The sequence below is a fragment of the Panthera tigris genome, chromosome B3 (assembly GCF_018350195.1).
Source record: "Panthera tigris isolate Pti1 chromosome B3, P.tigris_Pti1_mat1.1, whole genome shotgun sequence".
NCBI classification, from domain to species: Eukaryota; Metazoa; Chordata; class Mammalia; order Carnivora; family Felidae; genus Panthera; species Panthera tigris.
In genome coordinates, this window is record NC_056665.1 from 23,109,365 (window position 1) to 23,135,331 (window position 25,967).

Below are 25,967 nucleotides of genomic sequence, written 5' to 3' on the forward strand. Positions count from 1 at the left end.
GAATGTGGTGTCCAGACTGTGTGTCTGGAGAGATTGTGCATGAGAACCAGCTGCTGGCAGGCATGGGGTATGGTGTGGGGGAAGAAGACAAGGGGAAGTCTTCTTTGTGCATTAGGGGTCTCCCTGCTGGGCTTTGTACACCAAGGGATCCTCTTTGTGCATGTTCTCTTTTCTTCTTTCACAGGGGCAAACTGATGGGGGAGGAGTATGGGGGTGAGGGAGATGCTGGCTGTGCTGTTTCTCCATTCTACCCCTCCCCACCTATTCTTCTTCCTAGGCTTAAGAGCCCTAATCATCTATTTTATATTCTACTACTGTTCCTACTTAAATTGCCTCCACTTAAGTTGCCTTAATTTGATGATTGGCTACAGAAAGGTCTGAAGGGATCTCTGGTTCCTATGTGGAATAAAAGGTTAATAAAAACCTTGAGAGTCTCTGGATTCAGACAGCAAATTGCTTAAAGCTGGGGCTGGACAATACGAATTAATGTAAAGGAGAGAGGAGTCTCAGTGAAGGCTGAATGAATACATCATTAAAGCTTCAGGTAGCTCCATCAAGATTTCTGAAATAGTGACATCCACATTCATTATTTGACATCCCCCAAACCCAACATTCTGTTGCTGCCAACAGGCAGGGATGTACTTCATATGTGATATCCCTACTGTTTGACAAGACTGTAAGCACAATGTTAAGATTGGGGGTATTCTTGGGAAATCTGGAGTGCGGGTCTGTGTCTGTGAGAGCTTTGTTTCTGAGAACAAATGTGTGGACAGACAGCTGGGAGGGAGCGGTGCTGGAGGGAGGGGCAAGCGGTGAGCCCTCCCGTTGAGAGGAGGGGGCTTCCGGCCTTGCACTCTCTTTGATGCCTGGCAAGTTCTTCATTGTGCTTGTGTCTCCTTTAGGGTCACAGCAGAAGCAAGGGTGGGAATCGTAGGGAGACACAGAGGGCTAATGCTCTGCCTACCCTTCTAACCCGCCATTCTTTCCTTTAGGCTGACAGCCGTTCATCAGCCATTTTCTATTCTATTACTATGGAGACAGCCTTCAGTGGCTCCAAATAGATTGCTTTTCTTCCCATCTGCTCCCCATCCAAATACAACTGTGAGTGTGGACATTTGGGATGGAATATTTGGGGTCTTCGATTCAGGTGTGGATGAATGGAGAAGTCCTGATCATCTATGGTTTAAGATGTGGAATTAAAAGGCAGATGGAATTCGACAAGAGGTGAGTTAAGAACTTCATAGAGCCAAGGGTAACTTCAAGAACAACTCAAAAGAAAAAAAGAAAAAGGAAAAAAAAAACCCATAGCCTTAGAAGACTCTACTATCAGAAATGCAAATTGTGTTCAATGAAAGCCTTTCCCCCACTTTACCTCTCCATTCCCAGAAGCATGCCTAGTTCAGGACTGGTACAGGGTACTAATGATATTCTACATAATTATCCAAGAAGAGGCCACAGTAGGTATAGTTTGGCTCAGCCCAGTGTCATATCCGTGCAGGTGTTTTTTTTTTTTTTTCTGTTTGTTTTGTTTTGTCCTTTTGAAGACAAAGGTGATTAGTTTGCTGGAAGGGACTTTTTTAAAAAACATTTTCTATGTTCATTATTGTAGTAAAGCTTAAATGTTTGAAATTGGAACTCTTGAGTAAAAGCTGATTTCAGGCCCATGAGTAAAACTGTGTTTCTGAAAACAAAGCTCCTGACTGAGGAACCACTTGTGTTTGCAGCAGCAGAGGGGAAAGGGTGGGGGGCCTGTGTCTCTCAGTGCTGGGAGGGGTCTTCTGGGAGCATGCTTGCACACTTCTCTCCCTGCATTGCAGTGTCTGGTAGCCTCTTTCACTGGCCCTGGGCTCTTCTTTGGGGATGTTTGTGCAAAAGAGGAGAGGCGGCTGTGCATTTGTCATCATCTCCCTGTTTTCTCTCTCTTCTCCTTCCCTCTTAGTGGCATCATGATTATTAACAAACCATTTCTCACTTATCACTCCAGATGTAAACACTTAACCAGAATTGCAAATCTCTTGCATACGCTGTTGTATTCACTTCACCAGTGGTCTAAGCTTTGGAATGGCTTTGCATGTTTAGACGTAAAGTTAGTTCAAAATTTTACAGACCTCATAATCTTGGAATTATGATACAGAATAATAATAACTGATATTTCACAAAACATAATTAAAAGCATGAGGGGATGAGGACAAATTTTGAGCGTTGCTTCCTGGTGACCTCCCTTCTCAGTTAACCCTCTTATTCCCAGTAGCTCTGTCAGCCTTCAGGCAGGAAGAATGGGGCGCTGAGCACTTACAGATACATGAATGGTTACATTGGGCCTCTTTAAGGGGATTCTGTGCAAGTTTCCATTTAAGAGATAAAGATGATGTCAACCCCATGGAATAATAGAGAGTGTGCGGGCTTAAAAGTATGAATTGTCTAGTCTGGGGAATAATTTTCCTCAAATCAAAAAATAATCATAGGGACAGGTTATTTCCTTCACTTACTGCTTTCAACTATGAATGTGCAGTCTTGAGAAGGTTGTGTGGTACAATTCTATGGGTTTTGGTGAATTCAGCGTGTTATATATACACAATTACAATGTCATACAGAATAGTTTCACTGTCCTAAGAAAAATCTCCTGTGCCTCAGCTATGCAATGCTGCATCTCTATGAACCCATGACACAGCTGATAGAAGCATCGTCTCCACAGTTTTGCCTTTTGCAAAATGTTATATAAATTTTTTTTTACGTTTATTTATTTTTGAGAGAGAGAGACAGTGTGAGTAGGGGAGGGGCAGAGAGAGAGGGAGACACAGAATCTGAAGCATGCTTCAGGCTCTGAGCTGTCAGCACAGAGCCTGACAAGGAGCTCGAACCCATGAGCAGTGAGATCATGATCTAAGCTGAAGTCAAAAGCTTAACAAACTGAGCCACCCCGGCAGTAGGTAGGTAGCATTTCCAGATTGGATTCTTTCACTTGGTAATACACATTTAAGGTTTCTCCATGTTTTTGCAGGGCTTGATAGCCCATATCTTTTTATTACTGAATAGTATTCCAATATAAGGATATACCACAACTTATTTATTCATTGAGGGACATCTTGATTGTTTCAGTTTTTACTGATTATGAGAAAAGTTTATGTAAAGCTTTATGTAAAAAAGCACAGGATTTCTATGGATGTCAGTTTTCAAATCAACTGGTCAAATACCTAGGTATGTTAATTGTATGGTAATATTATGGCTAGCTTTGTGAGACATTGACAAACTATCTTTCACAGTGGCTGTGCCGTTTTGGTTTTGTGCCAGCAAAGACTGAGTGCTCCTGGGCTCTGAGTCTTCACCCACAAATGGTTTTGTCACTTGTTTGGAATTTAGCCATTCTAATAGATGTAATAGTATCTCATTGCTATTTTAATTTACATTTCTCAAATGACAAATAATGCTAAGCATTTTTATATGCTTATATTTTATCTGCACATCTTTTTGATCAGATGCCTGTTTAATCTTTTGCCTATTTTTGATGCTGTTATTAGATTTATTCTTGTTGAATTTAAGTGATATCTGCATATTGTGGGTATAATATGCAGATATCGCTTAATGATATGTGTTATCACTTATCTGATATGTGTTTTACAGATTTGCTATCAGTATGAGGATTGACTTGTCATTCTCTTAACAAATGTTTTTTTGCAAAGTGGTTCTAAATTTTAATAAAGTCCAATTCAGCAATTTTTTATTTCATGAGTCAGGCTTTTGATGTCATATTTAAAAATGCATCACCAAAAAAAAAATTGAAAAAAAAAAAAAAAAGGGGCGCCTGGGTGGCGCAGTCGGTTAAGCGTCCGACTTCAGCCAGGTCACGATCTCGCGGTCCGTGAGTTCGAGCCCCGCGTCAGGCTCTGGGCTGATGGCTCGGAGCCTGGAGCCTGTTTCCGATTCTGTGTCTCCCTCTCTCTCTGCCCCTCCCCCGTTCATGCTCTGTCTCTCTCTGTCCCAAAAATAAATAAAAAACGTTGAAAAAAAATTTTTTTAAATGCATCACCAAATTCTAAGTCAAATACATAGTTTTTCAATAAGTCTATGATCCATTTAGAAAATATTTTTGTGTGGTGTAAGACTTCTGTCTAGGTTTATCTTTTAGCATATGGATGTCCAATTGTCCAGTGCTATTTGTTGAAAACTATTTTTTGTCCATTGGATTGTTTTTTTGCCAAAACTCAGTTAAATATATTTGCGTGGGTCTTTTTCTGGGTTCTATGTTCTGTTCCATTAATCTATGGTTTTTTGGGGGTGTTTTCTTTTTTATTCTTTTTGTTTGTTTTTTTGTTTTGTTTTGTTTTGTTTTGTATGTGTGTGTGTATTTTGTGGGATGTTTTTGCCACTACCATACTGTCTTGATTACTGCATCTTTTATTAAGTTTTGAATCTGGTAGTGTGAGTCCTCCAACTTTGTTCTTCTTCAGTTTTATGTTGACTATTCTAGTTCCTATGTGTTTTCATAGATGTTTTGTGATCACTTGATATCTACAAAATGGCTTCCTGGGATTTTGATTGGGATTTTACTAAGTCTATAGATTAAGTTGGAAAGAATTGACATTTTAGCAATGTGAGTCTCTCAATAGTGAATACCCCTCTATTTAGTTAGATTTTACTTGATTTATTTAATTACTCTTATGCATAGAAATCCTGCACATATTTATACCTAAGCATTTCATTTCTTGGTATTATTGTAAATATCATTTTTAAATTTCAATTCCAATAGTTAATTTTTGATTTATAAGAAGCAGTGTATCCTGCAAACTTGTTATTTTACTTATTAGTACCAGAAGCTTTCTTGTAAATTCTGTGAGACTTTCTACATAGAGAATTATTTCATCTGTAAATAAAAATATCTTTACTTATTATTTTTCAATTTGTATGCCTTTTATTTCTTTTTGTCTTATTGCACTAGTGAGGAAAGCCAGTATACTGTTGGATAAGAGTGGTAAGAGAGACATACTTGCCTTGTTCCCGATTATAAGGGAAAATAATTGTCTTTCACCATTATGATGTTATTTTTAGATTTAGATTTTAGATGTAGATATCTTCATGTATACCCTTTATTAGGTTAAGAAAATTCCTTCCATTCCTATTGTTCTCTTTAGATTTTTTATTATGAATAGGTAATTGAATTTTGTTAAATGTTTTTATGCTTTATTGATTTGATTGTATTTTTTTCCTTTTTCAAACTGTTAATGTGATGAATTATATTGATTGATTTATAAATGTTGAACCAGTCTTTCCTTTAATTAATATCTTCTGGTCATCCTATATAACCTTTTTTATACATTGCTAAATAACATTTTATTAAAGATATTTGAATCTATGTTCTTGAGAGATACTTGTATTTAGTTTTCTATTATTACAATGTAATTTCCTGGTTTTGTAAACCAGGTTTACATTAGTAAAATGCTGGTCTCATAAAATGAGTTGGGAAGTGCTCCCCCTAGTTCTATTTTGGGGAAGATATTGTAAAACGTTTGTATTATTTCTTCCCTAAATGTTTATTAGAAGTCATCACTAAAACCATCTGGTCCTAATGCTTTCTTTTTTTGAATATTTTAATTATCAAATCAATCTACTTAATGGGTATAAGACTATTCAAGTTATCTATTTCTCCTTGATGGAGTGTTGGTAGTTGTGCCTTTCAAGTAATTAATCCATTACATCTAAGTTATCAAACATATGTACATTGAATTCTTTACTGTATGACTTTATTGTCTTTTTAATAGCTATAGAATCAGTAGTGGTTTCTTCTCTCATTTGTAATATTGGTTATTTGTATATTCTCTCTTTTTTTATTAGCTACCCTAGCCAGAGGTTATCAAACAAACAATCATATTGATTTTTTCCACTGTAATTTCTATCCTTATTCTTTAGTAGGTAAGATTTTTTTTACTGCAAATATTTATTCTTCTCTATGCCATGATCACCACAAGTGTAACTACCATCTGTCACCATAAAATGTTGTGCTGTACTTTTTTTTTTATCCCAGTGACATTCTTTCCATAACCAAAAGCCTAAATCTCAATTTTTTCATTTTTTTTAAATTGAAGTATAGTTCACATATAGTATTATGTTAGTTTCAGGTGTAAAATGTAGCAAATCAACTATTATAAACATTACAAAATGCCCATCACAATAAGTGTAGTTACCCCCTGTCACCATACTTTTATTACAATATTATTGAATATATGCACTATGGTATACTTTTCATCCCTATAAGTTATTTATTTTATAACTGCAAGTTAGTACCTCTTAATACCCTTCACCTAGTACATCTATCCCTGCATCCTCTTCCCCCTGGCATGTGCAACTGTACTTGATATTTAGAAGTCTCTTTGTCCTTTTGTTTTGCTTTGTTTTGTTTTTTAGATTCCACATGTAAGTGAAATCAAATAGTATTTGTCTTTCTCAGGCCAAGTTATTTCACTTAGCATAATAATCTGTAGGCTCATCCATGTTGTTATAAATGACAACATTTCATTTTTTATGGCTGAGTAATATTTCATTGTACATGTATGCCACATCTTCCTTATCTATTTACTATAAATGGGCACTTAGGTTGATTCATACCTTGGATATTGTAAATAATGCTGCAATAAACATAGGGGTACGTATATCATTTCAAATTGGTTTCATTTTATTTGGATAACTACCCATAAGTGGACCTACTGAGTAGTATGGCATTTATATTTTTAACTTTTTGAGGTACTTACATATTCTTTCCATAGTGGCTGCACCAATTTATATTTTCAATAACAATGCACAAGGGTGTTTTTTTTTCCTCCACATCCTTACCAACACTTATTCAATCTCTTGCTCTTTCTTTCTTTCTTTCTTTCTCTCTCTCTCTCTCTTTCTTTTCTTTCTTTCTTTCTTTCTTTCTTTCTTTCTTTCTTTCTTTCTTTCTTTCTTTCTTTTTTTTGTACCCATTCTGACTGGTATGAAGTTATATATCATTATGTTTTGCTTTGTTTTCTTCTTTAAGTTGATTTATATATTTTGAGAGAGAAAGTGGGGGACGGGCAGAGAGAGAGGGGGAGAGAGAATACCAAGTAGACTCCCTGCTGTCAGCACAGAGCCTGGCATGGGGCTCAATCTCATGAACTGTGAGATCATGAACTGATCACAACTGTGAGATCAGGTCTTTTTATTACAAATTTTTATTTAAGTCCTAGTTAGTTAACATACAATGCAATATTGGTTTCAGGAGTAGAAATCAGTGATTCATCACTTACATACAACACCCACTGCTCATCATAACAAGTGTCCTCCTTAATACCCATACCCATCTATCCCATCATCCACCAACCTCCCTCCATCAATCCTCAGTTTGTTCTCTATCTTTAAGAGGCTCTTACAATTTATTTCTCTCTCTCTCATTTTTTTCTGCCTCCCATATGTTTATCTGTTTTGTTTCTTAAGTTCCACATATAAGTTAAATCATATGATATTTGTCTTTGACTGACTTATTTTGCTTAACATAATGCCCTCTAATTCTATCCATGTTGTTGCAGATGGCAAAATTTCATTATTTTTGATGGCTGAATAATATTCCATTCCATATACATACCACATCTTCTTTATCCATTCCTCAATTCCATATAAATTCCTTATACATACCATTCCATACATACCACATTCTCTTTATCTGTTCATCAGTTGATGGACATTTGGTCTTTCTCCATAATTTGGCTATTGTTGGTAATGCTGCTATTAACATCAGGGTGCCCCTGATGTACCCCTTCAAATCTGTATTTTTGTATCCTTTGGGTAAATACCTAGTATTGCAATTGTTGGATCATAGGGTGATTCTATTATTAACTTTTGGAGAACTCTCCATACTTCTCCAGAGTGGCTACACCCGTTATCATTCCAAACAACAGTGCAAGAATGTTTCCCTTTATCCCCATCCTCAGCAAAATCTGTTGTTTCTCGTGGTGTTAATTTAAACATTCTTACAGGTGTGAGGTGGTATCTCATTGTGGGTTTTGATTTGTATCTACCTGACTGTGAATGATGTTGAGCATCTTTTCATGTGTCTACTAGCCAGCTGGATGTCTTCTTTGGGAAAGTATCTATTCATGTCTTCTTCCCATTTCTTAACTGGATTATTTATTTTTGGGGTGTTGAGTTTGATGATTTCTTTATAGATTTTGGATACTAGTCCTTTATCACCTATGTTACTTGAAAATCTCTTCTCCCAACCCTCAGGCTAAATTTCAGTTTTGTTGATTGTTTCCTTTGTGCAGAAGCTTTTTATTTTGATGATGTCCCAAGAGTTCATGTTTGCCTCTGGAGACATGTCTAGTAATAAGTTGCTACAGTTGAGGTCAAATGGTTGCTGACTATGTTATCTTCTAGGATTTTGATGTTTTCCTGTCTCACATGTAGGTATTTCATTCATTTTGAATTTGTTTTTGTGTATGGTGTAAGAATGTGGGACAGTTTCATTCTTCTGCATGTTGCTGTCTAGATTTTCCAACACCATTTGTTGAAGAAACTGTCTTTTTTCCACTGGATATTCTTTCCTGCCTTCGTCAAATATTAGTTGACCATATAGTTGTGAGTCCATCTCTGGGTTTTCTATTCTCTTCCATTGATCTAGTTGTCTGTTCTTTTGCCAGTACCATATTGTCTACAGCTTTATAATGTAGCTTGAAATCCAAAATCATGATGCCTCCAGTTTTGTTTTTTTTTTCTCTTTTGCCATTGCTTTGGCTATTCAGTCTCTTTTGTGGTTCCATACAAATTTTGGATTGTTTGCTCTAGGTCTGTGAAAAATGGTGGTGGTTCTTTGATAAGTATTGCATTAAATGTGTAGATTGCTTTGAGTAGTATAAACATTTTTAACAAAACCACTGATGGGGAATAAGGAGAGGGTTTAATTGAGGTTTTAATTTGCATTTCCCTGATAATTAATAATGTTGATCATCTTTTCATGTGTCTTTTCACTATACATTTGTCTTCTTTTATTTTTTTTTTAATTCAAGTTTGTTAACATACACTGTAGTGTTGGTTTTAGGAGTAGAACCCAGTGATTCATCACTTCCATATATGAGCACCCAGTGCTCATCCCAACAAGTGCCCTCCTTAATACCCATCATCCATTTAGCCTATCCCTCCACTCACCTCCCTTCCAGCAACCCTCAGTTTGTTCTCTGAATTTAAAAGTCTCTCTGGCTTGCCTTGCTCTCTGTTTTTATCTTATTTTTCTTTCCCTTCCCCTATGTTAATATGTTTCTAAGTTCCACATATGAGTGAAATCATGATTTTGTATTTCTCTGACTGACTTATTTCACTTAGCATACTACACTCTAGCTCCATCCACGTTGCTGCAAATGACAAGATTTCATTCTTTTTGATCGCCACATAAATTTACATTGTGTGTGTGTGTGTGTGTGTGTGTGTGTGTGTGTGTACATATACACGACATCTTCTTTATCCATTCATAAGTCAATGGATAGTTGGGCTTTTTCCATAATTTGGCTATTGTTAATAGCACTGCTATAAACATTTGGGTGTATGTGTCCCTTTAAATCCACATTTTTTGTATCCTTTGGATAAAAACTTAGTAGTATCTAATTTCTGGGTTGTAGTTCTATTTTTAATTTTTATGAACCTTCATACTATTTTCTAGAGTGGGTGCACCAGTTTGCTTTCCTACCTACAATGCAAAATTGTTCCCCTTTCTCTGCATCCTCACCAACATCTGTTTCCTGGGTTGTTAATTTTAGCCATTCTCACAGGTACGAGGTGGTACACCATCCATTTTTCTTCATTGGAAAAAAAATGTCTAGTCAGGTCCTCTGTCCATTTTTCAAATTGATTATTTATTTTTAAATGTATAGCTATATTAATTCTGTATATATTTTGAATATGAACCCCTTATCGGATGTATCATTTGCAAATGATGTATCATTCCCCATCTAATAGATTGTGTTTTTTTGTTGTTGTTTTATTGATGGTTTTCCTTAGTGTGTAAAGTCTTTTTATTTTGATGTAGTTTTAATTGTTATTTTGTTTTTGTTTCCCTGGACCAGACATACACATCCAGAAAAATATTGCTAAGGCTGATATTCAAGATGTACTGCCTATATTTTCTTTTAGGAGTTTTATAGTTTCAAGTCTGACATTTAGGTCTTTAACCTATCAAGTTTATTCCGTATATGGTGTGAGAGAGTGGTCCAGTTTCATTCTTTGGCTGTCCAGTTTTCTCAACAACTCTCTATTGAAGAATATGTTTTATCCCCATTGTATATTATTTTTTTAAGTTTATTTATTTTGAAAGAGATTGTGAGGGGGAAGAGGCAGAGAGAGGGAGGAAGAGAATCCCAAGGAGGCTCTGCATTGTCAATACAGAGCCCTATGTGGGGCTTGATCCCATAAATTGTGAGATCATGACTTGATCCAAAATCAACCTACTGGTTCAACCTACTAAGCCACCCAGTCGTCCCCCTATGTTGCCTCCCTTTTTTATATCCTGTAACTTTACTGAATTCATTTATTTTTTCTAATAGTGTTTGGTGGGGTCTTTAATTTTTTTCTGTATACGTTATTATGCCATCTGTTACTGTCACACAGTTCTTGAATGATCTATTTTGTTTTCTTTTATGTTGTTGTTCATTATTTTTTATTTACATTTCAGTTGGAAGGCTTCTATTAACTTAAATTTGAGTTCAATAAGTCTTTCCTCAGCCATGTAAAAAGACTGTCAAAGACATTCTTCCTATCTGTTACTGTGTTTGTCATATCTAGTATTTTCTTAATTCCTTTCTTAGAATTTTCATGTCTCTGCTTACATTGATCATCTATCTCTTCTTGAATGTTGTCTATTTTCCATCAGAACCCTTACTATATTAAGTATAGCTATTTTAAATTCTTTGTCTGATAATTCCAACATATGGGTTATAACTGAGTCTGGTTCTGATAATTGAGTTATTTATGCAGTCTGTGTGTTTTCTTGTTATATCTTGGGTTTTTTTGTTTTGAAATCTAGATATATTGCATCACCTATTAGGAACTGAGGTAACTAGGACTTTTGTGTGAGTATCTGTGCTAATTTGGTCAGAAGTTGTGTTTTGTTTAATTTTTTTTTGTAGCTATAGGTACCAGAGGGTTAAAATTCCTTTATGACTTTGTGTTTGTCTCCTGTTTTAGCTTTGGGAATTCCCTGTGTCTTACTACTTAGAGCATTTGTATCTTGCAGCTGTTTCAGCTGTAATCCACTTCATTATATTGGGACTGTCTTGCTGTGGTCATAGGTTCTGAAAGAGGGGGAGCATTCTATAATCTTGAGTAAATATCAAACTTTTGGTTTGCACGTGTCTGAGAGCTGTGGCCTTCACAACGTGTCTATATCCTTCTTCTAGTTTTAAGGCTTCCCTCAACCCTATGGGCTAATTTTTACTCCCTTTGTTGGTTATGACATTTTAAATCTATTTCTGTGAATCCTGTGTTGACTATTGTTTTCATTTTGTTACATTGTTCTCTTAGGTGAGACAGAAAGGCTGGAGGGAGCTGGAGAGGAGAGTAGTTCCCTGTCCCTGGCTTGGATAAGGTTTTAGAATTGTGCTCTTATTGTCCTTCTCTCTGAACAGTGGCTACGCTACAGAGAGGAATTTGAGTGTCTTTCACAATGGTTGCATTATTCCCTTCCACTTCCATCAGGGCTGAGTTTGGGTCTTTCAGAAATACTCACTTTGAGACTCTAATGGAGTTCCTGGAAGAAAGGATTTGGGTTTACTTTAATCCTTATTTCTGCTTCTAATTTTAAGAAATTTTGTCTGGCAAGAGAACAGAAATGAAGTATTAAAGTCTATCAATATATATCAACCCATAACAGGTAAGAAAAAATATGTATCTGCCCCCTCCAGTTCACACCATATGTAATAAATCCAAATGTGTTAGGGTACTAGATGTGAAAAAAATCTAGAAATAATGAAGACTTAGAAAACATTTCTATGATGTTGAGGTAGGGAAATATTTATTAAACAATATTTTTGCTGATGAGATTGTCTTTTTTTTTTTCTATTGCGTACTCTTTCTTGCTTTGTTGAAGATTAGTTAGCCATACAATTGTGGGTCAATTTCTGAGTTCTCTATTCTCTTCCATTGATCTATGTGTCTGATTTTGTGCCAGTACCATACTGTCTTGATGATTACAGTTTTGTAATACAGGCTAAAATCAGGGATTGTGATGCCTTCAGCTTTGGTTTTCTTTTTCAGCATTACTTTGGCTATTTGGAGTCTTTTCGGGTTCCATACAAATTTTAGAATTGTTTATTCTACAACAGCTCTGTGAAGAATGCTGGTGTTATTTTGATAGGGATTGCCTTGAATATGTACAGTGTTTTGGGTAGTATAGACATTTTAACAATATTTGTTTATCAAGTCCATGAGTATGGAATATTTTTCCATTTCTTTGTGTCTTCTTTATTTTCTTTCATAAACTTTCTATAGTTTTCAGAGTACAGACCTTTTACCTCTTTAGGTCCATTTCTGAGTTCTGATTTATTCCCAGGTATCCTATGATTTTTGGTACACTTGTAAATGGCATCAATTCCTTTATTTCTCTTTCTGTTGATTTATTATTAGTGTATATAAATACAACCTATTTTTGTACATTGATTTTATATCCTGCAACTTTGCTGAATTCATGTATCAGTTCTAGCAGTTTTTTTGGTGGAGTCTTGCAGGTTTTCCATGTAGAGTATCATGTCATCTTGAAGAGTGAAAGTTTGACTTCTTTGCCAATTTGTATGCCTTTTATTTTGTTGTCTGATTACTGAGGCTACAACTTCCAGTACTATGTTGAACACTGGTGAGAATGTTCATCCCTGTTGTGTCCCTTACCTTTCGGGGGAAGGCTCTTAGTTTTTCCCCATTGAGGATGGATTTTTCCTGATTATCTATGGATCTTTCATATATGGCCTTTATGACATTGAGGTATGTTCCTTGTATCCCTAATTTCTTGAGGGTTATTATTCAGAAAAGATCCTGTATTTTGTCAAATGCTTTTTCTGCATCTATTGAGAGGATCATATGGTTCTTATCATTTCTCTTGAATAGCCAAATTATGGAAAGAGCCCAAATGTCCAATGACTGATGAATCAATAAAGAACTTATGGTATTTGTGTACTATGGAATATGACTCAGTGATAAAAAACAACAAAATATTGGCATTAGCAATAATGTGGATGGAACAAAAATATATTATGCTAAGTGACATAGGCCAGAGAAAGACAAATAGCATATGATTTCACATATACGTGGAATTTAATAAGCACAACAGATGAATATAGGAGAAAGGAAGGAACAATAAGATAAAAACAGAGAGGGAGGCAAACCGGAAGAGACTCTTAAATGTAGAGAACAAACAGGATTGCAGGAGAGGTGGTGGGTAGGGAGATGGGCTAAATGAGTGATGGCCATTAAGGAGGACACTTGCTGGAATGAGCACTAGGTGTTGTATGGAACTGATGAATCACTGGGTTCTACTCCTGAAACCAATACTATACTGTATGTTAACTAACTTGAATTTAAATAAATACATTTTTAAAAATAAAATAAAAAAATAATACTTTATTGCAGCAATTTTTTAAGGTTGGCAATTTGGATATCATCAAAATTAAGAACTTTGTATTCCCAAAGAACTTATAACCAGAATTTATTTTTTAAAGTTTATTCATTTATTTTGAGAGAGAGAGAGAGAGAGAGGGAGAGATGGAGAGAGAGAGAGAGAGAGAGAGAGAGAGAGAGAGAGAGAGAGAAGGTGAAGAAAGTGAGGGAGAAATAGACTCCCAAACAGGGAGTGTAAGGCCAGTTTGCATGCCAATTCCTGCCTTCCCACCCTGTCTCTGAGCTTATGGGTGTTAATGCAACTTGTTGGAGGTGTCACCAAAGAGATGAACATAAATGGGAATTCCCATAAACAGCCCTCTCATGTCAGGAAAAGGGGAAAAAAGTTAACTGTGGGATAGTATGGTTTGGTATAGACCATGAGGGCTCTAACTTTTTGATAGAATAAACATATTGAAGCTCAGGTATTTTTGAACTTGATTTAGAATGAATAACAGTTACTTCCCTGAAGCAGAGTGGCACATGTACCCCAATGTTTATAGCAGCACTTTCAACAACAGCCAAATTGTGGTAAGAACCTAAATGTCTATCAACTGACAAATGGATAAAGAAGATATGGTTTATATATACAATGGGATACTAATTGGCAATGGGAAAGAATGAAATTCCGCCATTTGCAGCAACGTGGATGGAACTGGAGGGTATTATGTTAAGTGAAATAAGTCAGAGAAATATAGATACCATGTTTTCACTCATATGTGGATCTTGATAAACTTAACAGAAGACCATGGGGGAGGGGAAGGGAAAAAAAGTTACAGGGAGGGAGGGAGGTAAACCATGAGAGGTTCTTGGATACTGAGAACAAAATGAGGGTTTATGGGGGCTGGGGGAGTGGGAAAGTGGGTGATGGACATTGAAGAGGGCACTTGTTGGGATGAGCACTGGGCATTGTATGGAAACCAATTTGACAACAAATTATATTATAAAAAAGAAGAAATAAATAAAATGCATTGTGTCTAGTAATAAAAAAAGAATGAATGACAGTTATTGCAGTTTAATATATGGGACCTTAAGATCTGTTGGTTGAGGAAATTGATTAAAGAGAAAAACAGATAGGAATGACAACCAAAGTCAGAATCTAAGCTCTTTTTACTGTCAGCCTGTTTCTCATTTTCATCTTGCTGTGCCCTTTTCTGAATGTGGTGCTCAGGACATTGAAAATTATGAACTCATTGAAAACATACCAAAATATTTGCATTGAGATTATCTTAGGGATGAGTCATGCTCTTCTGTGGGATGTGGCAGCTCTGGGCTGAGATGTGTCCTTCTGAAGTGTGAAGATTATTTATGTGCTGCAGGGCTTTCTTGGTACTGTATTCTCCTCAACTCAGCACAGAGGGCTGGAGAAAGTTGTGAAGAGGAGGGTTGAAGGAGAAATAGGAAAATTATGTCACAGAGTAGACAGAGGGATGCTGGCATTGCTTTCTCCTCTTGCATGGCCCTTGCTCCTGATAAGCTGTAACTATAAATATAGACCAAGCAAGTCTACCCATATACATCCATAATCTGCCTACCAACTGCCTACTTCATGGGTGAATCATGGGAACACCTCACAAAATATAGCAATACAGTGAATGAGCAAACACAGATAATACAATGGAATGAAGTGGAAAAGAAATAAACTTGAGGAGATGCAACTGAAGAACAATATTGATCCCCAAATGGGTGGGGCGCCCACATTGGCCACATTCTCCATTGAACATGGCTAGGTCTCAGATGGTTTCAATGTGTACAGGGCAGGGACCTCAGATGGAGAGAGTAAATATGAGATCTCTAATATTCAAAGATGTTTTAATTGGATTAAGCAAACTATGAGCAAAGGTTGGCATCAGACCCATCAGGAAACCAGTTGTATTTCTGTGATGAGTGCTGGAGAAAGTTTGTTGAGGGTTTTAGGGAATTAAAGGAGAGAGAGGGAGGAGGGTTTTGTGTGGGCATGTGTGGTCTCTGTGCTGCATCTGTACCTACCTTTGACTCATAGAAAACAAGGACAAAAGGGAAATAGCTGTTCATTTGTCACCTTTGACTGACTCCTCTTCTTTTTGGGATCATGTTTATTAGTGGGATAGTTTTTAAAGTAAGTCTTAGTACACAGAATCCTAACTGTGACTTCAGATTATTTCCTTCAGCTGTCCCTATATTTCCATTTACACATGAAGCATAACTACAGGTATTGGAGTGTGTGTGTGTGTGTGTGTGTGTGTGTGTGTGTGTGTGTGAGAAGGATATAGCTTAGATATAGGATACAATAACTCACCTTGACAAACTATGAAAAATGATGTGGGATGATAAGACAGCTGCACTTTCATAAAGACTGATTTCAGGTCTTTGAAGATAAAATTTCAGGGGGACTGAATGGAGAAAGCCCTTCAGAATTAAAATCCATCTACGAAATCTGTGCTCTGCTCCCTAATGGCCCTGTTTCTTATCTCAGTCTGCTGTTGCCCAAATATTTTTTTTCTCTAAGAAGAGGCAGAAATGAGGGGCCAAGTGGATGGTGTGTGTGACTCATCTTAGCCCAAGGCAGTATGCCTGAAATTGGATCCACAATTTCCTTAAATTGTTCTTGAGATACCTGGTCTCCACAGCCATCCCTGTAAGGTAAATGCATAGTGTGTGTGTGTGTGTGTGTGTGTGTGTGTGTGTGTGTGTGTGTGTGAGACCTGGAGGCCATCCTGCATCCTAGGCACTTGTTTGCTGCCCTGAAAGATTTGCAAGCAAGTCAGGCCTAAGGAAGTCTAGCTATCACACTGGGAGTAAAGATTATTTCTTTAATTGGAATTTTGTATAACTTTTTTTTTTAATTTTAATATAGTTGACACACAGTGTTACATTAGTTTCAGGTGTACATCGTACTGATTCCACTTTTCTATATCTTATGCCATGCTCACAAGTGTTGCTACCATCTGTCACCATACATTGCTGTTACAATGTCATTCACTATATTCCCTATGCTGTGTATTTTATTCCCATGGCTTACTCATTCCATAACTGGAAGCCTGTATCTCAGTCCCCTTCACCCATTTTGCTCTTCTCCCATCCCCTTCTCTCTGGTAACCATCAGTTTATTCTCTGTATTTATTGTTCTGATTCTCATATTTGTTTGTTTGTTCATTTGTTTGGTTTTTTAGATTCCACATGTTATTGATATCATGTGGTATTTGTCTATTTCAGTCTCTTTTACTTCACTTACGATTACACCCTCTAGGTACATTCATGTTGCTGTGAAAGGCAATATCTCATTACTTTTTATGGCTGAGTAATATTCCATTGTATGTGTGTGTGCATGTCACATCTTTTTAAAAAATGTTTATTTATTTACTTTGAGAGAGAGAGAGAGAGAGAAAGAGAAAGAGAGTATGAACAAGCAGAGAGAGAGGGAGAGGTAAAGCATCCCAAGCAACCTCTGCACTGACAGAGCATTTCATCTGAGCTGAAGTCAAGAGTTGGTTGCTTAATTGACTGAGCCTCTGAGGCACCCCATATCCCATCTTCTTTATCCATTTGTCTATTGATGGACTTTAGGTTGCTTCAATATCTTGGCTACTGTGCATAATTCTGTAATAAACATGGGGGTACATATATTTTTTGAATTAGTGTTTTAATTCCCTTTGAGTAAATTCCCAGTAGTGGAATTATTGGATCATATGGTATTTATATTTTTAATTTTTCGAAGGACCTTCATACTGTTTTCTACGGTGGCTGTACCAATTTGTGTTCCCACCACAAGTGCACAAGCGTTCCTTTTTCTCCACATCCTTGGCAAAACTTGTCCTTTCTTTTTGTTTTGTTTGTTGTTTGTTTGTGTTTGTTTCTTTGTTTTTTTGTTTTGTTTTGTTTTTATATTAGCCAACCTGACAGATGTAAGGTGATATTTCATTGTGGTTTTGATTTGCATTTCCCTGAGAATTAGTGATGGTAAGCATCTTTTCATGTGTCTGTTGTCCATCTGTATGTCTTCTTTCAGAAAATGTGTATTTAGGTCATCTTCTCATTTTTAAATCAAATTATTTATTTTTTTGGTGTTGAGTTGCATAAGTCTCATGTATATTTTGGATATTACCCCTTATATTTTGCATATTAACTCCTTATTAGATATTTAATCCATTTTGAGTTTATTAGTATGTATAATATAAGAAAGTGGTTCAGTTTTATTCTTTTGAATGGAGCTGTCCAGTTTTTCCAGCACCATTTACTGAAAACACTATTTTTCCCCACTGTGTATTCTTGCCTCCTATGTCAAATTAATTAACCATTTAATAATGGGTTTATCTCTGGGCTCTCTTTTCTCTTCTGTTGATCATGTGTCTATTTTTGTGTGAGTACAACACCTTTTTTTTTACTACAGCTTTGTAGTAAACCTTGAAATCTAGGATTGTGATACATCCAGTTTTATTCTTTCTCAAGATTGATTTGGCTTTGAGGGGTCTTTTCTAGTTGCATACATATTTTATCGTTATTTGTTTTAGTTCCATGAAAAAGTGTTGCTGGTATTTTTACTGGGATTACACTGAATCTGGAAATTGCCTTGGGTAGTATGGACACTTAATAAATATTAATTCTTCCAATTCATGAGCATGGAATATCTTTCCAGTTGGATGATGTTCAACTTCTCTCATCAGTGTTTTATAGTTTTCAGAGTACAAGTCATTAGCTTACTTGGTTAAGTTTATTCCTAGTTATGTCACTCTTTTTGGTGCAATTGTAAATGGAATTGTTTTCTTAATTTTTCTCTCTGCTAACTCATTATTAGTATAGAGAAATGCTGCTGATTCTGGGTATTAATTTTGTATCCTGAATCTTTATTGAATTAATTTATCACTTTAAATAGTTTTTTATTGTAGTCTTTAAGATGTTCTTTTTTTTTTAATTTTTTTTAACGTTTATTTATTTTTGAGACAGAGAGAGACAGAGCATGAACGGGGGAGGGTCAGAGAGAGAGGGAGACACAGAATCCGAAACAGGCTCCAGGCTCTGAGCTGTCAGCACAGAGCCCGACGCAGGGCTCAAACTCGCGGACCGCGAGATCATGACCCCAGCCGAAGTCGGCCGCCCAACAGACTGAGCCACCCAGGCGCCCCTGGGATTTTCTATGTACAGTATTATGTCATTGCATTTAGTGACAGATTAATTTCTTCCTTACCAATATGGATGCCTCTTATTTATTTTCTTGTCTAATTGTTATAGCTAGGGCTTCCAGTACTATGTTGAATAAAAATGGTCAGAGTAGGCATTCCCTTGTCCTGTTCCTGATATTAGAGGGAAAGCTATCAGTTTGTCTCTATTGAATATGATGCCAGCTGTGGGTTTTTCCTAAATGGCCTTTATTATGCTGAGGTATGTTTTCTCAAAAACTACTTTGTTAAGAGTGTTGTTGTAAATGGATGCTAAATTTTGTCAGATGCTTTTTATTTCTCTATTGAGATGACCATATAATTTTTATCCTCTGTTTTGTTGATATGGTATGTCACATTGATTGATTTGTGAATATTTAAGCATCCTTGGATCCCTAGAATAAATGTCACTTAATTGTGGTGAATGATCCTTTTATAATGTATTGTCGAATGTGGTTTGCCAATATTTTACTGAGAAGTTTTGTTTGTATGTTAACCACAGATATTGGCCTGTAGTTTCCTTCCTTCCTTCCTTCCTTCCTTCCTTCCTTCCTTCCTTCCTTCCTTCCTTCCTTCCTTCTAGTGTACTCATCTAGTTTTGGTGTCAGGGTACTGCTGGCTTCACAGAACATATTTGGAAGCTTTCCTTCCTCTTCTACTTTTTGGAATAGTTTGAGGATGATAGGTATTAATTCTTGTTTAAAGTTTGGTAGAGTTTGCCTATGAATGCATGTGGCCCTGGACTTTTATTAACTTTTTGATAGTTTTATATTGCTGATTCAATTTCGTTATTAGTAATTGGTATGTCCAAATTTTCTATTTCTTCCTGGATTCAGTTTTTGTTCATATGAGTCCTTTTTCTTTTTTTCTTGATGAGTCTGGCTATGGGTTATCAATATTGTTTATCTTTTCAAAGAACAGCTCTTTGTTTCATTGATTTTTTTCTTTCTTAATTCTTTCATCTCTATGCCATGTATTTCTGCTGTTATCTTTATTATTTCCTTTCTTCTATTTACTTTGGTCTCTATTTGTTCATCTTTTTTTTTAGTTCCTTTAGGTGTACAAACTGTGACTCAAGTCTTGACATGACTAATTGTTCCTACTGTCAATTTTCAGAATCACTGCCTGGCAGAGGGGAAGGAATAAAGTGCTCACAACTGGCTGTACAGGAACAACGGGCTTCTTGATGTTTGCTTACTCTTTTTGATGGACTGTAGCATCTTCTTCATGTCTTTGTCTCTTTTACAGTTGGATAGGGTGAACAGGGGTGCCTCTCCATGCTGGAGGGTTTTTCAGGAGCACATCTCCATGCTGTGCTTTACCTGCCCTGATTCATTGAAGGGAAGATGAGGGAAGGTGACTGTTTGCTTTAGATTTAAAGAAAAGTTGCAAAGATTGTACAGAGTTCCCTTATACCACATACCCAGTTTTCCCTATTATTGACATCTTCAGTTAGTAAGTTACCTTTGTCATAAATAATGAACCAATACTGATATGTTATTAATAACTAAAGTATATTCATATTACCTTAGTTTATACCTAATACCTTTTTGTTGTTGTTGTTGTTCCAAGATCCCATCCAGGACACCACATCACAGTTAGTCATCATGTTTCCTAACTCTCCTTTTGGCTGTGATAGATTTTCTGTTGTTTATGCCCTTGACCATTTTGAAGAGTACTGGTCAAGTATTTTGTAAATTTTCCCTCTATCAGAATTTACCTAATGTTTTCCTCATGATTAAATGGGGGTTATGGATAATGTTCCATTTCATCACATCATATCAAGGTCATATGTCATCAGTGTAATTTATCACTGTTGATGTTGACCTTGAAACCTGGTAATGTTTGTCAGATTTCTCCACAGCAGTTACTCTTTTAATCCCCTTTCCATACTGTAATCATTGGAAGGAAATCACTTTGGACAGCCCACACTTGAGTAGGGAGTTATGCTCCTCTCCTTCAGGGTAGATTATCTACATAAATTATTTGGAATTCTTCTGCATGCAATCCTTGTTTCAAACTTCTGATCTCTAAACTCCCTGAGAGATATGAGCTACTCAAGTGTAAACTAATAAAAATCAAGATATTTAACTGGAAATTTATTTTTTTATTTTTTTAAATATTTATTTATTGAGAGAAATAGAAACAGAATCCAAAGCAGATTCCAGGCTCTGAGTTGTCAGCACAGAGTACAACATGGGGCTCGAACCCATGAACAGTGAGATCATGACCTGAGCTGAAGTCAGACACTTAACCAACTGAGCCACCCATGGGCCCCTAATTTGAAATTTCTTATATAAGCTGGTATCCAGGCTTAACTTTGTTAAAATGTTGTTTTTAAACCCATGAGTGAAGCAAATTGGTAGTAGGTATCTGGGAGAGTGCTTAGAGAGCTAGGGTGTAGCACAGTTCTTTACAAAACTCACACACTAACTGTGGGCATGAGTGGGTTATCCCAAGTACCTTCATGCATAGAAATGGGTAAGGAAGGTTGTGAAAGGGAAGGCATACTGCATATGGGTCTGGGGGAAGGCGACTTCAGAGGTGGTTGTGATGGCCCAGCACAGGATGTGGGAGCCCCAATAAAGTGAGAAAAGTATCAAAGGACAGTATCCAGCACAAGATTTTGAATGTGTGAAAGTCCATTCTCCAAGAGTGAAATCCTGTTTTCCAATATCCTTAAAAATGTTCTTACTTAGTGTGTCTGTAATATGTAACCATTCTCCCATGGCAGCTCCATTTTGTTTTCTCTGTGCCTTCTCACCTGTCTCAGAACCCATATCCTGCCAGGCCGCAACACATATATTCCTTCTTCAGGCCCCTCTAGTTCAGATACCCTACGCAGGGCTGCCCCTCACGTAGGGAAAATCACACAGGATTTCTCACCACCTTTTTTTCCCTAATATTAAAAAAAAAACACAAAAAAACCTATGTGATTTACAAGCACATTTGTACAGAGAAAGGTCAGGATGTCTGAAAATTGACCTATCTGTCAAAATGAGTTGCTAAAGCCCTTTTTTTCTGAGATTTTGTTGCTGAAAACATCTCTTAAAAAATGAAGTATATGCACTTTTATTATTTGGATTTCATTATGTTATACTGTAATATCAAAGACCCCTCCCCCAAATTTCATTAAACTTAAAATCCCAAACATTTATATTTTACTCATGTATATATCAATAGTTGTCAATTACAGCTTTCCTTTATGTATCTTCTGGGATCCAAACCAAATAATTCATTACATTTTTATAGTAAAAATAAAGGTAAAAACACATGCTTGGATGGGTGAAGTTTCTGGTTGGATGTGATATTCACCACCTCAACTCACATTCCAAAGACAGTCCTATGTCCAAGCCCAATTTATATGGAACATAGAGTATATCCTTTTTTGCAGGGAAGTGGGGAAGGAACAATTGAGTACAACAATAGAATATACCATAACCCAACCCTTGTTACAAATATTACTTCATTCCCTCAAGTGTATAGAATTCACTCCCTCCTGTAAGTGAAATCTGTGTCATCTAACCATGCCATCATAGCTAAACTTCTGTACCTCATGATAACATTCTAGTCTATATTGTTGTTTTATTATCCAGATTTATATATATATATACATATATATACACATATATATAAATATATATATGTGTATATATATATACATATATATATACACATATATATAAGCTTTCTTATATATATATATACACATATATATATATTTACATATATATATATGTATATATATATATGTGTATATATATATATATATATATATATATACACATATATATATAAGCTTTCTGCCCAGCATACAATCAGCATAAAATATCAGAGCAGGGCTATTTCAATAAATACCCTCCTTCTAAAAGGGGAAGATTCAAAGATTGGCGGCGGGGCGGGGGGGGGGGACTCAGCTTTCATTGTAAGATTTCTGAAATCCTTCTGGACAAACATTGTGTCCGTACTAGCTAATTGGTAGACAGTTTTCTTTTATTAGGTCCCAGTGTCTACTCTCTTGGAGCAGGATTCCATTCTCTTTGATTCTTGGCTCTACCTTCTGAAAGTAGAGGGTTTTTCATCACTCTCCTTGGCCACATTGGCATAAGGCATTAAACAGTATTTCTTCTTTGGGGACAAGCAGATTATTGGGGGTCCAAAGATCATTTTAAGTCTCAAAGAGCCACAGCATATTTTAATACAGGCTGCTGGCTCTTTGACAGTATAGCTCTCTCTAAACAAATTTAGCTTTTATTCTGTAAAATTCCAATGTGACAGTAACCACACCCACAATTCTTTCCAAGACATCCTCCACTTGTGGCTTAAGGTAATCTGAAGTAAATTGATGTAACTTAAATCAATCACGCCTCCAAAATAGAATCATATTCTTAGTCTCCTTTGTCTCCTGAGACATTTTGTGAAGCTAAATTTGTTGACTGAATTCTCCCTTTAATCAATTCAGAGGTTGTAACAAAGGATATGAGGCCACACCCTTGAGGCCATACTCTTGTTTTGGTCTTTGCTTTAATACTGAGTTTTGATCTTTGTTTCTGTTTTACCTTTCATTGTTTAGAGAGAATAAACAATTCCATATTTCAATTTTGCTATCAAATTCACAGGTTATTTTCTGAAATTTTCTCTTTCACCTAATACATTTTACTGTAGCTAATAACAGCTAAGTCATACGATTAGCTTCACATTCCCAATATCTTTGCCTAAACCCATAAGCTTATAACAACTTTTCATACAGAAAAGTTTTAGAAAATGTTTTATCGATAAAAAACATGGCTCACTTCATTTTCTAGGCATCAATAACAACTTTGTAACAGCCTATTGTTTGGATCTGCTAAGAATCTATTAGTTGTTTTTTTTTTTTTTTTCTGGTGGCACCTCATAACTGGTGCCAATTTCTTTGTTCATTAATTTCACTAAGTTAATGTATAGTAAGAAAGGACTTCAAAGTCTCTGATGTTCATAATTACAAGCATTATTTTTTTTTCACAAAAAATAGTGGCTGTGTATTTGATGGGGATCATGTGCAATTCATCACATGTCTTCTTTATTCTAGGATTCAGGTTGAAGGACATGCGATTTGTGTGACAGGAGGAACAAAACAACCACAGAAGCGAGTAAGGACTCTTAAGCTTATGCCCGAGCACAGCATTCATAATTTCTGCTCACATTCCAAAAGCAAGTCAAGTGTCTATGCACTTGATGGAGCAACAAAACTCTAATAAAAAAGTGAGAATTAATAATTGGTACCAATAATACAATCTGCTGCCATATGAGAGGGAGGCAAGAAAGGACCTACTCTTGAGATATCTTTACAGACCCTACATGGCATTATTTGTGTAATAAATAGATTTCTTTGTACCTATGTTTCCCCCCCCCCCTTTTTTTTCCTAGAGGAAAAGGAGAGAAATGAGACTTGGGGATAAATGAAAAGAAGAAAGGAACATCTCATATTCTTCCTCGCTGAAAATGATGTATCCTAATTGAAGTTTTCTATCTTGTTGCTATGGAGATAGAATGAAATATAGCTCAACATTTACTCACTGTTACCACCTGTTTCCCTGTCGACAAGCACTGTAGTCACTGGGCTTTGAAAGGATTAACCCAATCCCTGATTAAGGTGCCTTTAGTGTACATAAAAATACTCTGATAATCTGCAAATTTTAAAAATTTATGTAATATGGAATTGTATAAAGAATAAGCTAAGGCCTGAGAAAAATAAGAACCATTAGAAAATTATCATAAACAAAAAGGATATGCCTTATAAAGAGTGCTGGTCCCACAGTATAAGCTGTGTCCTATTAGTCTTTCTCCTCATCCCATGTGCTCATTCCTAGAAGCATTTTCTGGCTTTAGGATGGGGCAGCTGCTGAGGACATGCTATATGATTCACACTTTTACAAGCCAAAACATATAATACTAGGGCCAGAGTTTTAAAAAGTGTTTAAAGTGAAGCAATGTTGAGGTCTATTTGTCTATGCATTACCAATAAGAAAAAAGTTTGGAAACAGACACATGAGAGGGCATTTATGGGTAAGGGCAAAGGGAGAGCTTGCGGTTCTGATTGGAGTCCACACAGCATTGTGTCTGCAACATGAACGTTCTTTCTGCCCATAGTCAGTCTTGCCTCTTTCCAGAAAGACAAAGGGAATTGTTTCCAGGAAGATGCTAGCTGATCATTTTTTCTCTAACTTTGATCATTGTCTCATAAAAGTTATTTTAACCTGAAAATTTGGAGAAACACTGATATCTTGAATTAACCCATTCTGCTGTCTTTTTCAATGGGTTTTCTGAACACTGAAAACATGACATAAGCACATTACTCTTGATACACACCCATATGCTATAGTCTATTTCTTAGCAATATCTATTTAAAATGCTATTCATTAGTATTTTGAAATTTTTGTACTTTCATGTACTTTCATGGTTAAAATTTTTTATATTAAATATAATTTATTGTCAAATTGGTTTCCATACAACACCCAGTTCTCATCCCAACAGGTGCCCTCCTCAATGCCCATCAATCACTTTCCCCTCTCCCCCACACCCCACCAACCCTCAGTTTGTCCTCAGTCCTGAAGAGTCTCTTATGGTTTGCCTCCCTCCTTCTCTGTAACTTTTTCCCCCTTCGACTCCCCCATGGTCTTCTGTTAAGTTTCTCAGGATCCGCATATGAGTGAAAACATATGGTACTGTCCTTCTCTGCCTGAGTTATTTCATTTATCATAATACCCTCCAGTTCCATCACATTGCTACAAATGGCAGATTTCATTCTTTCTCATTGCCAAGTAGTATTCCATTGTTGTTGACACTTCCACACACTTTTCTATACAGCATAATATTTTAAACTGGCAATTTTTTTCTACAGTTGTTGAGGAAGTTGGTGAGTTAACATTCTTCATTCTAATTTTGCTTAATATGTCTATTGAAATAGAGAAAAATACAGAAAGATAAAAATATAAGGCATTTTCAATGGTGAAGAATGCATAAAATACTCAAAAACTACAAAAATAAGACACTATAGCTAAAATTAATAACTCCATATATCATTTGAAAGATCAAGTAAAAAGTAAAGAAGATGAACCAAGAGCAAATATATGAAAATAAGTACTAAAGTAAAATAATTGAATATTTATATTTGAAATCTCTAGAGCACAGTGAAAATACCTAACA

The 25,967-nt window shown here is 36.1% G+C and overlaps 1 long non-coding RNA gene across 1 annotated transcript in view; it reads left to right on the top strand.

Moving 5' to 3' along the window:
• Window positions 1-24,491, top strand: part of LOC122239201 — a 96,791-nt gene extending 72,300 nt beyond the window's left edge. Inside the window, exons 4-5 of the long non-coding RNA XR_006218156.1 lie at window positions 23,851-23,911; window positions 24,189-24,491. This is a non-coding gene — a long non-coding RNA (uncharacterized LOC122239201). The remainder of the gene's footprint in view (window positions 1-23,850; window positions 23,912-24,188) is intronic.
• The last annotated feature ends 1,476 nt before the right edge of the window (window positions 24,492-25,967 follow it).